The following is a 12819-nucleotide window of genomic DNA, read 5'->3' as shown; positions in this document are numbered from 1 at the left end:
GCTGGGAAACTGGCCTAACTTTTGGTGATTTCTTTTAAAGGAACATGTCCACAAGAAGCAACTTAATTGTGTCAGACTGCCATTAGCAAAAGGAAAAAAAGAAAAAAAACATTTTTTAAAGTTTCCATTTGCTACCGGAGAATTTATTTCCTTTGCTTTGACTAAGTGATTTTTTCTTCTTTAACGCATGCAGCAATAAAGTTATTTTAAGATTCAAAAGGAATAGGAAAGTTACTCCCAAAAGAACCCTGGTGGAATTCACTTCCTCAGAGATATGTAGGACTGAACCTTACCCACAAGGAAACAGAAAAACATCAAAAGAGAAAAAACTAATCTTATGAATATGAAGTGAGAGTGGCTGATTCCCCCATGATTAGTCTATAAAGAAATGAATTTCTAAGATTTGTTTCTGAAAATATCTGTACTGAGTCATTATTGCAATACAATTGAATAATTAAAAGACGGCAGAACTTACAACGTGCGAACAATATGATACCCAAGATGAAGAATGAAGAATATTGAGATCTCAAGCTAATTTCAAAATATGTTATATACTGAAAATGGTCAAGTTGAATAAACCCTCAGACAACATGTAAGAAAACAAAATGGAGAAGACAGAATAATATTCTAAGTAGATAGTCTTAAAAAGAAATATGTCCACATGTCTGATGCACCTATCTTCCTGTCTTCTGCTCCTGAACCACTTTGCTGGCATAGACTGGAGCGATACCATGAAAAACCTCAGAGGGAGGCTGTTCTTTGAAGGAATTGTAAAATTGCAACTTTCCTGTTGGAGGAAACACATGATCACCACACCTGTCCCTTCCTCCTAGGAAATGCAACTAACTTATCTACAGAAGTGCTGTAATTATATATGATATAGTTGAGAACAAATTATTTCACAAGCACAGCGGTAGGGAATCTCTGGCCTGCAGGCCCTATTAGGCCCACCAGGATTTCCCATTTGGCCTATGAGGCCATTTTGGCCCAGCAGCATCAGGCATAGGGCAGGTAAAGAAACAGCTGGGTTGTACCTTCAAAGCTCTGTGCAAAGCCTCATGCACAACACTTTGCAAGCTTCAATCAGCTGATTGAATGGCAAGCTTGCATGCAAGCAGAAGCGGGTCACCCGATGCCATTATGTCAGTTGACAGGTGGGCAGCTATCAGTCACACTTGGCCATGGGGGCGTGTGAGAGAAAAAGATCTGGCCCGCTGGCCAGAACCAGTTTTCCACCCTTGCACAAGCATGATATACTAAGGATTGTTAATACAAGTTTAATTCCTTTAGTGATCTGGATATATTATGTGTATGTTTGTTGCCTGTGTTTTTAACTCTGTTTCAAAATAATATAAAACTCCCTAAGAAAAAAGAAAGAAATGTTGCCAAAGGAAGGCTTGAGTAACATTGTGATAGCAGCTGCTGTCATAGTATTACTCTAGCAGGAGACCAATCTTTCCCTTAACCCACAGCATGCTGTGTGTGGGCTTCTCTGCAGCAACTTGTTAACTCTATGAAAGTACAAGTTTGGGGGAGGGGAGACAGTGATCTGAGATAAGCAGCAATCAGAGGCAGAGCTGTGGGAAGAAGATATAGCAGTAGAGAAGAAGGGATGCAATGCCTGAACCAGTTGGGTAAGGTGCTAGGAAAGAAAAGGGAAAGAAAACACCAAAAGAAAAAAGGAGTGAAGGCGATAGGGATTGAGGAAAGAGTGCAAAGGCAAGGGAAGGAAGAAGAGGAGGAACCAGACAATCCAAGAAAAAAGGTCTGCAGAAAATACGGATCAAAAATGGAAGTGATGGAGCAAAGTCAGAAGCAAGGTTTGGACTGGCACTCACCTGCCTGCTCAACCTGTAAGCAGGACCTGAACCCAACAGTACTTCCCACTCATGATTCCCAGCAAATGGTATTCAGAGCCATACTGTCTCTGACACTGGAGGAAGTACACAGGCATCATAGCTAGCAGCCATTGATAGCTTTATCCTTCATGAATTCGTCTAATCCTCTTTGAAAGCCATCCAAGTCGGCAGCCATCACTGCCTATGTGGGAGCAAATTCCATAGTTTAACCATGCTCTGTGTGAAGTACTTTATTTTGTCTGTCCTGAATCTTTCACTGGATGTCCACAAGTTATAATATTTTGTGAGAGGAAGAACAACAAAATTATTTTTACCGCCATTTCAGCAATCCAGCAATGGAGGAGCAACATTCAGCCTCACAGTATGCAAACCAGCATGTAGATCAGAGTGAAGGAGTGACTGACCAGGAATGAGGCCTTGTGGTCATAGTGGATAGCTTGATTGAAAAAGTTATCTTACCTTAAACAAGGATATTGGAAAGCTGGTAAAGGGCAATCAAAATAATAAACGGGATGGGGAAAGGTTACAGCATTCAGGACTTTTTCGTTAGAGAAAAGGCAAGTAAGGGAGAATATGACAGAGGTGTATAAAGTTATGCATAGTGCAGAGAAAGCGGATAGAGAAAAGTTTTTCTCATAAACATGAACAATACTCTTCTTTCTCTCCTACAATTTTATTTGCAGCATCATATTTTACATTTTACTACCATATTTTATTACTTTGTAAAATTATTCAGTTTGAACCAGAACAGAATACTACCATGAGAAAAGCAGCATTTAATTTTCTTTCCAACACCCTTTTACTACTAAAATTATACTTATAACTCATCTCCAAGGAATTGATGGGGGGTTGAATAATATGCCTATCTACTATTCACCACAAGATTTTTCTTTCAAACTGTACCAGATAACTTTTTATTATTTTATTTATTCAATTTCTATCCTGCTTTTCCTCCAAAAGGAGTCCAGGATGACTTGCCCACCACATATTCTAACAATCCACAAAACTGCTAAAATTATTGGGATGTTAATTTCATTCTCCTCACTATTATGTATTAATATGTAAACTTAAGCATAGAAAGTCTTTGCAAGAATCTGATTACTTTGGATACATACAGAACGACAAGAGAGCATAGGCACCGTTCTCCAGTTATTCAAGTACAAGTAGTAAAAGATGCTTGCATCAATCGGATATATGATGATTGTGCTAAACTTGTTTGCTTGTTTTAGCATCTATTACAGGTAGTGCCCGCAAAAGAAAGAGGGGACTGGCGCACTTTGTTCAGTTGGAGTCTTCATTGGATCTCAGTCCTCGCCATAAATGGAAGGAGTTCTCTTCTTCACAGAAGAATCCATTCTGCTGACTCTGAACATCGCACATATCTTCAAAAATTGCTGAAGTATACACAGTATGACAAAAATAAAGGACATTGGGCTGGATTGAGACCCACTGATTCCATGAACAGGAAGAACTCCTTCCATTCATGGAAAGAATATGGATCCAGCAGGTGGCTCCCGCTGGTGGAAAGAGATTCTTCCGAGCCAGCGTCCTGTCAGTAAAGTTCTGTTCTGGGGAACTCTGGGTCCAACCCATAATGCTGTGTTAATTTGCATAATATTACTTGAACATTATTTCTCCTGATGCAGAATTTGGGTTTCATAGTAAGGATTATCAACTACTTCTTTAGTAAACAAAGCACTCAACTTCACCTAGGCTAAAGTCAATAGCTAAACTTACCAAAGGAATTTTACGCATCTGTTTTTTCTTTCTAGGTGGCATTTTGTAATATACTTTCAGGCACTTCCAGAAAGGTATCACAGTTCATCTAGACTTCCATGTCTGTAGTTCTAGCTTTATCAGGAACCCTGTTTACATCTAGGTGTAGCAGACAGAGCTCCCTTCTCTTTAAAAGGAGGCTCCTTTTAAACTAAGTTCCTAGCGATTGGCTAGTTTAAGAGGGGGAGCAGGGAGATGGTTTCAGTCAGCTTCTACTCCACTCCACTTCATTGCCAACACTTGATCAGTGGAATTTGTGGTGATGATTGTAGTAAATATAAACACCAAACAATAATTATGGATTCTTTATGTTTCAGGTTATAAAAACTTAGAAAAAACAAGTTTTGTGAAAAACTATTTGAACAAGTATGTCAAATAAAAACTGAACTAAGGTGCAATGGTCTTTTATACATTTTTATATCTGAATCCACACATTTAAGACATGGGAACCTTAACAAAAAAAATCATCCACAGGATTTGGGTTGCACCCTCCTATAATTTGGTTGAAATCTTTCGATAACAGAGTTTCCATGTTTTGTCAAACCAACATGTAATAGATGGTGAATGTACATTTTTCCATTTTGCCACTAACTGCAATTTGGCAACTGTTTGCAACAAGATTAGCTTCCTCCTAATTTTTCGTGTGGCCTTGACATCCAAGCACCATAGGGAGGGTTTGGAGTTGTTAAAAAAAAAAAAAGCAGGTTCTGTATGTATGCCACTAGTTTTGAGGGAGACAGTTTTTCCAAGTGTAAGTTATATTACAGTATGCTTGACAAACATAATTTACACAAGGACTGTGCCTGTTACTAGCCCAAATAGACTAGGGTCTACAAGGATCTGTTGTTCAACTGAAAAGAAAAACCCTGTACTACTTTAATAGCTGTTCATTGAGGCATCTTTCCGGTCTGACAAGCTATTCACATAAAAGCAAATATATTTATTCTCCCCAAACAAGTGGGTAAATGTCTAGCTACAGGAACACTTGAACATTTCAAATGTTTTAACTGATATGTTGAAGCGTCAAGTGATTTGAAACTGAATTGTTCAATACAGCTTTCTTTAAGTGAAGAATTTTAGGCCACATCTGTGCCAAAATCTTCAATCAAGGCACATGTAGTTATAAAGTGTACAGCTTTAAGAGGCTATTGCCATTAACTTGTCCTACTTCTTATATAACAGATGTCATAAAATTTTACCTGGAAAAGTTTCCTAAAAGCCCAAGATATTCAGTTAATGTATTACAAAATCTTTTCCAAGCAATACGTTTGGGAAGTTAAGGTCTTCATGGCAACAGCCATAGCTTTAGTTTTTATATAAAATGCTTTTCTCAGACTGTTGCTAACACAATGGCTTGATCTAATAATACAATATTGATATCCATCATGCCATCTAAACCCACTGAACACTAATAAAACCCATCAAAAAAAACCCCTCAAGTCCAGTCCTGCGAGACAAGCAACAACGTCTTGAAAAACTATTAAGGTCAATTTTATAAAACTAAGGCAAACTGCTCAGACTAAAAGAGATAGCACATTAGAGACGTACATTTGACATAAGGTAGGACAATATACTGCAGGCCACAGAAGGTGCTTTAGTCAAATGGAATGGCTGCTGCTGGATCAGCCTTTGTTAACCTGATACCCTCCACATGTTTTGGACAACTCCCATCAGCCTCACCAGCACAGCCATTCTGGCTGGGGCTGATGGAAGTTGTAATCTAAAATATTTGGACAGCACCAGGTTCACAAAGGCTATGCTACATCTTAGCTGAGAGAAACAGCCAAATTGTCAGCCATTCTACTTGCCTGCAGAGGAGGGACAGATGGAAACAAGGGGTCACACTGTTAGCCCTGATGAGAAACCAGTTCCATTTTTATTTATTTATTCAGTACCTTGGCTCTCCCTCTGAGGAGCTCAGAGCAATTGACATATTGGGCCCAAGGAATCTTTCATCAAGATGGCTGATATCAGCAGATCTGCTTAGCTTCAGCAGTAGAACCTTCAGACTATTCTCTGCATTAGCTGCTATATTATCCTACTCTTACACAGAGCCATTCTTTGAACAATTTATCTGTTATTTCATTTAGTAGTGAGTCTCTTTTCTTGTCTCACAGCAAGGTTGCTTTCTGGCAATCACTCACAGAGAAAATGGAGATCAGCTGAGAAAGTACATTTATTGCTCTGCATATAGTAGTTCTCCCAGTGATAATTAAAATAGTGGTGGTTAAACTATAATTTATGTCACCCCTACTGAGAACTCCAAAGCAGCAATGACAAAACAGAGCCAATCATTTTGTACATTGGTACTTAAAAGCTAGCACAGAAGAACTCCCTAAACAGACAAACATGAGCACTCCCTTGACTACGCAGGTTTTGTTGAAGTAGTAAAACAATACATTAAAAGTCTCCATTTAAAAGAGAGGAGTTTTGTTGCACACTCTGGGTTGTATCCAATGTGGTGTTACAGGACTTCTGCTTGTGCAACAATACGTTCCCCTTCCTCTCCTCCCTGCTACAGCCGCACCCCTAAAATCTGCTATGGAGGGTCCCTCTGGAGCAGATTTTGAATGTGTGTGGGGGAGCTGCAAGGGAAGAGGGCAAGGAGGAGTCCAGCTGTGCAAGCAGAAGCATAGTCAACTTGCATAACAGCATTGGATACAACCCTGTATACATCTGAATCAAAGTATGGGTATAGCTCCTCACTTTGTTATTTTGGATAGTCTCCATATATCTCAATGCAATTCTTTTAGAACTCTTCCTCTTCTTTAGAATTCCTCTGCCAAGTATGGAACAGAAACACTGCTTAATATTTATTTTTTAATTCCATTTGTTCCAATCATTTGTCTTAACGTCCTATTTTCTAAGAGGTGTGCAATGAGGTTGCAAAAGAATTACAAAATATAAAATCAGTTAACATTAACCCAAAATCAGAACAGCTTACTTAAAATACCTATGAAAGTTTTAAAAAGCCAAACAGAAACGAATTGTTTGTTGTTCACACAACATTGCAGCCATTTGAGGCATTTCTGACTACTTGGCAGGACATCTCTTTTTAAAATCTTCCATTTATTAACCTGTGCTAACACTATCCCACAATGTGCCCAAACTTGTAACTTAGCTGATTCCTGAAAAAAGCACTTCCTCTACTAAGTTGCAACAGTAAACCAATTCAAAAGAGAAAATGAAATTACTAGGCAATCTTTTTTCTATTACAGATAAACAATAGTCACTTCAGATTTTGTGATGATGGATTTTTAAAATCTACTATCAGAATTCAAGGACAACTAGGATAAGGTACGCTCTCTCAAGTGATGCTGAGAACACCTTAGATTATGGAATGTTAGAATCCCAAATGTTAGGAAGCAGGGTAAAGCCATTTTAAAGTAAATGTAGGTTCTTAACAACATTGTTCTTATGTTTAATTAATAGATTTAAGAAATACAAATTGTAGAATAACTTAAAATGCAGACTTTAAAACAACTAGCCAAATTACTAACTCAATTACATTTTACTTCTTCAATAGGAGAATGCAGAGGCACCTATCAAAGCCAGTGATTACAGCTGTGTCAAAAATGCACTGGGCTGTACGGGAGAAGTTAAAGGCATGAACCAAGGAACAGGGAGATAAGTGCTGCATCAGCACACTTATCATTCTGATATGAGCCATTAGATAGACAAACAATATATGCTATACATAATATAATACTTTTACCAACTGGCTGCCAGACAAAAAATACCAATCTCCTGAAAAGTGATTATGTTGGATGAAAGGTTTTTATTTAAAATGCACTGCATCAAACAAAGTTGTTCCATTAACACAAGAAGGTCCATATGTGCAATGGGACTTCCTCTCCCTCCCCTCTTCCCATGCACCGCCAAATTAGCTCTGGTGGGTTGGGGAACCCTAGAAAGATTTGGGGGTATGCAGGGAGAGGACATCTTGTTGCACAGGTGGAAGTTCTTCTGCTAGTAAGACAACTATTTTTTATGGTCAAATTATCTTTTTGCAAGATAGAAAAAACCAGTCCTGTTTTCTAATTGATAGAATACTATAAAAAAAAAAGTAGCTGCAGAAAAATTTTCAGCTAGGAGTCTGGGAAGACTCTGTCAGGTTAAACAAAAAAGGAGAGACCTCAGATACCAACTGGCAAAGAGATGGACTGATTTAGTTTGTAAGATGTCCCAATTTCTTCAATTAAGATCTGTGGCCATTTTAGCTTTCATATTTTACTTCTGCAATGTAATCATGAAACAGCACTACCGGCACCAACAGTCAGCATTAATCATAAGTTTCTATTGTCAGACAGTCCATGGCTCCAGAATATACAGCAACTACTCATTTGTCATCCTGAGCCCAACACTGATTGATCTGAGATGGTTAAAGTCAAAAAGCTTTCCTGACTTCCATCCTTGGAAGTGCTTCTACTAACAAGTAACTTAGATTTCTCAAGGCAAAACACTGCATTTATATTATACAGCCACAAGAGTGGCTGTATACTATAGTCAGCAGGGCTTTTTCACGTTCTACCATGTTAAATGAAAATACCCCCACACACTCCTTTCTGGTGCTTTGTATAGTCCCAATTCAAAACAAACACAAGTCTTATACTGTTGGATTCAGAATCGCTTGCTCTACAACTCTGGAAGTTTCCTTGGTGATACACAACCCCTACACAGAGAATCCACGGGTTAAAGTGAAAAACGGGAGAAAAAAAACTAGAAGCCGTTTGGACTTTTTTTTTCTTGCAATTGACATCATCTGTTGTTCCTCATTACAACTCAGAGATGACTGTAAGGTATCCCTAATCAAATCCCTGAGCTTGCCCCATACACAGTACTTCATCTGAAGTAGGTTTAAATTAAAAAAGGGCATGGTTTATTTTTAATTAAGTGATTAAAAATGCCTTAGAGTGGGTTATAATGTACTGCATGCGCAGAAAGAAGAAAGTCTTATTTAGTTTCACTCTTTCTTCCCCTCCCCTTCCAGTTACTTGGAAGAAGCAGGGGAAGTCTGCTCCTGTGATTGGTGGGCAACAAACATGTGACTCACACTGGCCTTCTGCTGAGCTTGAATCTGTGTGAGGAACCCAGAGAGAGAGAGGGGGGGGGGACATCTGCTCCTGTGATTGGTGGGCAACAGACATGTGACTCACACTGGCCTTCTGCTGAGCTTGAATCTGTGTGAGGAACCCAGAGAGAGGGGGGGACATCTGCTCCTGTGATTGGTGGGCAACAGGCATGTGACTCACACTGGCCTTCTGCTGAGCTTGAATCTGTGAGGAACCCAGAGAGGGGGGGGACATCTGCTCCTGTGATTGGTGGGCAACAGACATGTGACTCACACTGGCCTTCTGCTGAGCTTGAATCTGTGTGAGGAACCCAGAGAGAGGGGGGGCATCTGCTCCTGTGATTGGTGGGCAACAGGCATGTGACTCACACTGGCCTTCTGCTGAGCTTGAATCTGTGTGAGGAACCCAGAGAGAGGGGGGGGGACATCTGCTCCTGTGATTGGTGGGCAACAGGCATGTGACTCACACTGGCCTTCTGCTGAGCTTGAATCTGTGTTTGGAACGGAGAGGAGAGAGAGAGAGAGAGAGAGAGAGAGAAAATGGCTGAAAATGGAGGGAGAAAGCAGCAGCAGATGGGAGGTGAGTGGGAAAGAGTTAAAAAATGAGGGGGGGGATTTTCTTTCTGTTGTTCTCCAGTCCTGTTTTAAAGCAATTAGGCAGGGCTTACTTAGGTATTACAGTTTTTTATTATGTAGGAAACTAATACTAATTTGTTTAAAATTAATACTGATTTTTTGCAATGACCAAGTGGCTTAACAATAAAGTATTATATGGGCTGTATGTATTTATACATCTGCAGTGTGTGTATGCAGTCTTTCTAACAACTCTGTGATTGGGTTGGTGATTGGAAACCAAGACAACTCACAACAAGAAATAAATCCCTTTAAAATCCAATAACCAAAAAGCAAGAATAAACAGTTGGAAAACAGCCTAAAGAGGCATGATTCTGAATTTTGGGTTGGGTGAATGAAGTTTATTTATTATTTGATTTATATCCTGCCCTTCCTCCCAGTAGGAGCCCAGGACAGGAAACAAAAGTACTAAAAGCACTTTAAAACATCATAAAAAACAGACTTTAAAATCTATTAAAACATCTTTAAAAACATTTTTAAAATCTTTAAAAAACATTTTTTTAAAAAAAAGAAAAGGCTTAAAACATATTAAAAAGCAATTCCAACACAGACTCAGACTGGGATAAGGTCTCAGCTTAAAAGGCTTGTTGAAAGAACAAGTTCCTTATCACTTGAGGCTGTAGTTCTCTGCACACTTCCCAGTTTAGTAAGCCCCATTGAATACATTGGGACTTGTTTCTGAGTAAACAAACATTGGATTGCACTATAAATATCAATTACAGATTGTGTAATTAATAAACATTTGATAGTCATGTTTATATAAATATTTCTTCATACTGCGTCCCAATGAGTATTTGATTTCACACTATGGTTGTAGATGATTTTTTCTCTACATTTTAAGTGTGCCCTTCTTCCTTGGGGTGGTCATGGTACTCTGTTGTTTTCATCTTGAGGGGAGGATAGGCTGAGAGATGGTGAGTAGCACATGGTCACCCAGTATACTTTATAGCTCATTTCCATTTTGAAAAATTAATTAAAACGATTTACACGCAGGCAAAGTTGATTAAGTAGATCAACACATTTAAAGCACATCCAATTCACATTTAAAGCCCATGACTTCGCCTAAAGAATCCTGGGAAGTGTAGTTTCCTCCTCACAGTTATAGTTCTCACCACCCTTAACAAATGAAAATTCCCATGATTCTGTGGTGGGATTCATGTGCTTCAAATGGGTGTTGAATGTACTATAAATAAATGTTGTAGGTATGATGTGCATTCAAGAGTGAATTGCAAAGAAAATTTTTAAAAGATACTTTTTTAAACGGGGAGGGTTGTAGCTCATAGTTAGGGCATATGCTTTGCATACAAGGTCCAAAATTCAATTCCTGGAAAAGACTATTGCCTGGAATCCTGGACAGCCAATGCTAGTCCATGACATGAGTACTGAGTTAGATGGTACAAAGTGGCCTGAGTCAGTATAAGGAAGATTCCTTGGTTCCTAAAATTTGGAAGAGACTCAAAGGCCACAGTGACCCCAACATTTATTGATGTATTTTTATTTACAACATTTATATACCGCTTTAGTGTAAAAAATCTCAAAGGTGTTTACAGAAAGACTTAAAACAATAAAATTATTGGCAAAAGCGTTAAGGATATTTTAAAAAGTTCAAAATAATAAAACCAACAGTGAGTTAAAAACAGATTTAAAAACACAATAGCTTCTACATGCCTGGAGAGGCTTGCCTCAAGAAAACTGATTTTAGCAGGTGCTGAAAAGAGGCGTCTGCCTAATGTCAATAGGCAAGGAGTTTCAAAGCATAGGTGCTGCCACTTTACAGGACTGATTTCTTACAAGGGCAGAACAAGTACTATGTGGCAACCATAACATGGAAAGCACAGCTTGAACTTGGCCTGGTAGCAAATCAGCAACCAATGCCGATTTCAGAGCAGAGGTGTAATGTGCTGTTAGGATCTCACTCATGTTAGCAATTGTGCTGCAGCATTCTGCGTTAACTGTAGTCCCCACGTCAGGTTGTGCTGCAGGGGGGTTTCTGTGACCTTGGCTGACTGGCTGCTAGGATTTTTTTAGTTTGGGTTTTTGGTTATGAATCCTGATTGGTTGTGGGATGCGGAGTTTTCTGCCTTATTCATAGGAATCTTGTGGTTGGTATGGTATTGCATTTAGGAAAGTGTTACTGGCTTTTGTGTTGTTGTTTTTTCTTTTTCCTTTCACTTATCTTTAACCTCACTCTGTTACAGCCATAGAAGCAACAGCAGTGGTTCCATGTGCTCAGGAGAACCCCCTTAAACCCATTGATGATGCAGGGGCATCAAATATTTGCAGTTAGTGTAATACCATATTACACTAATGAGGTGGCCAAGTGGTTTTTCTGTTTATGACCAGTAGTGCAGTAGCAAATTAAAAAGTGCAGGGTCTCTTCATGATAGTCACAGCCATGCCCCTCCTTTTTTTGCTGCTGCGTTGAGAATAAGATCCTTTTTAATGCCTTCTCCTATAACAATAGACGTCCCTAGCTCAGTATTGACTGACAAGATTTCAGATAAGGATCTCTCCCACCCCTAATTGGAGACACTGGGTATTGAATGTGGGGACTTTTGCATGCAAAGCATGTTCTCTGCCACTAAGCCATGACCCTCTTGTAAAGATAAAGGCATTCTTGATGGTAATATAACATTTAAAATACACTGCTGAACTATTTCTGTTACTGCTGGTGCTAATTTGCACAGGATCCCATCTCTTACCTCCCAGATTAAAAAGCAGGGAAATTCACTAATTGGCAAAAAACCCTTGCGGTTTAAGAATGTACCTATAGCCCACAGATATTTCTATCAAACTTTAAAAAGCAGGGAAATTGGGCAGCTATAGTGAATGCACCAGGGGAGCAGGAGATCTGAACTCCTCTCTGAGATATTGGACGGCCCTACAAATTGGTCAAAATGCAACACCATTTTGGTTGGTCTTTCACAGTCCAATCCACTTCCTGTGTAGCTTGGAAGAATTTGGTAACATGTGCCTCTGAGCACATGGTGAGTGGTGGCAACACCTGCAATCAGCCCAAATAACAGAAACAAGACATGTGCTGTGCTGATCTTGTTTTAGCAGGGAGGAAGCAACATTATTCAGACAGTTGATATCGTTGAGATGGTCACTTTGAATATGTCTGATTTCCTTTGCAATTTTAGTGAAGTTTCCTATAGGAAATCATTTTCTTTTGTTTCTATTTCTGCAAATATGTGAAGTACAGCAACACTTTGCAAAATTTACACTAAAAAAACTCCAAACATAATAATGGCACTGACTTCTGCAGAATAGTCTCCAGTGGACCTCAGGAGTGTGTCAATTTGCACAAGATAAAACAGTGGGAGGTGAAATATATTCTAACAAAATGCTAGGTGTGCTCTGTGTTTTTAATTGGCCGTGCCTACCTTGCTTTAAATGAAGTGATTTAAACATAGCAGGCTGAAAACATGCATCCTCTTTTTCCCAACAGCTAGAGTCACTGCTGAAGTAGCAACATAT

General features: G+C 39.1%; 1 protein-coding gene across 3 annotated transcripts in view; it reads right to left on the bottom strand.

Moving 5' to 3' along the window:
• The window catches only part of EXT2 (exostosin glycosyltransferase 2), a 109137-nt gene that overhangs the window by 42477 nt on the left and 53841 nt on the right, over positions 1-12819 (bottom strand). The window lies entirely within an intron of this gene.

The sequence above is a fragment of the Rhineura floridana genome, chromosome 2 (assembly GCF_030035675.1).
Source record: "Rhineura floridana isolate rRhiFlo1 chromosome 2, rRhiFlo1.hap2, whole genome shotgun sequence".
Lineage (NCBI taxonomy): Eukaryota > Metazoa > Chordata > Lepidosauria > Squamata > Rhineuridae > Rhineura > Rhineura floridana.
The sequence above is the reverse complement of the archived record's forward strand: the minus strand, read 5'-3'. Positions and strand labels throughout refer to the sequence as shown.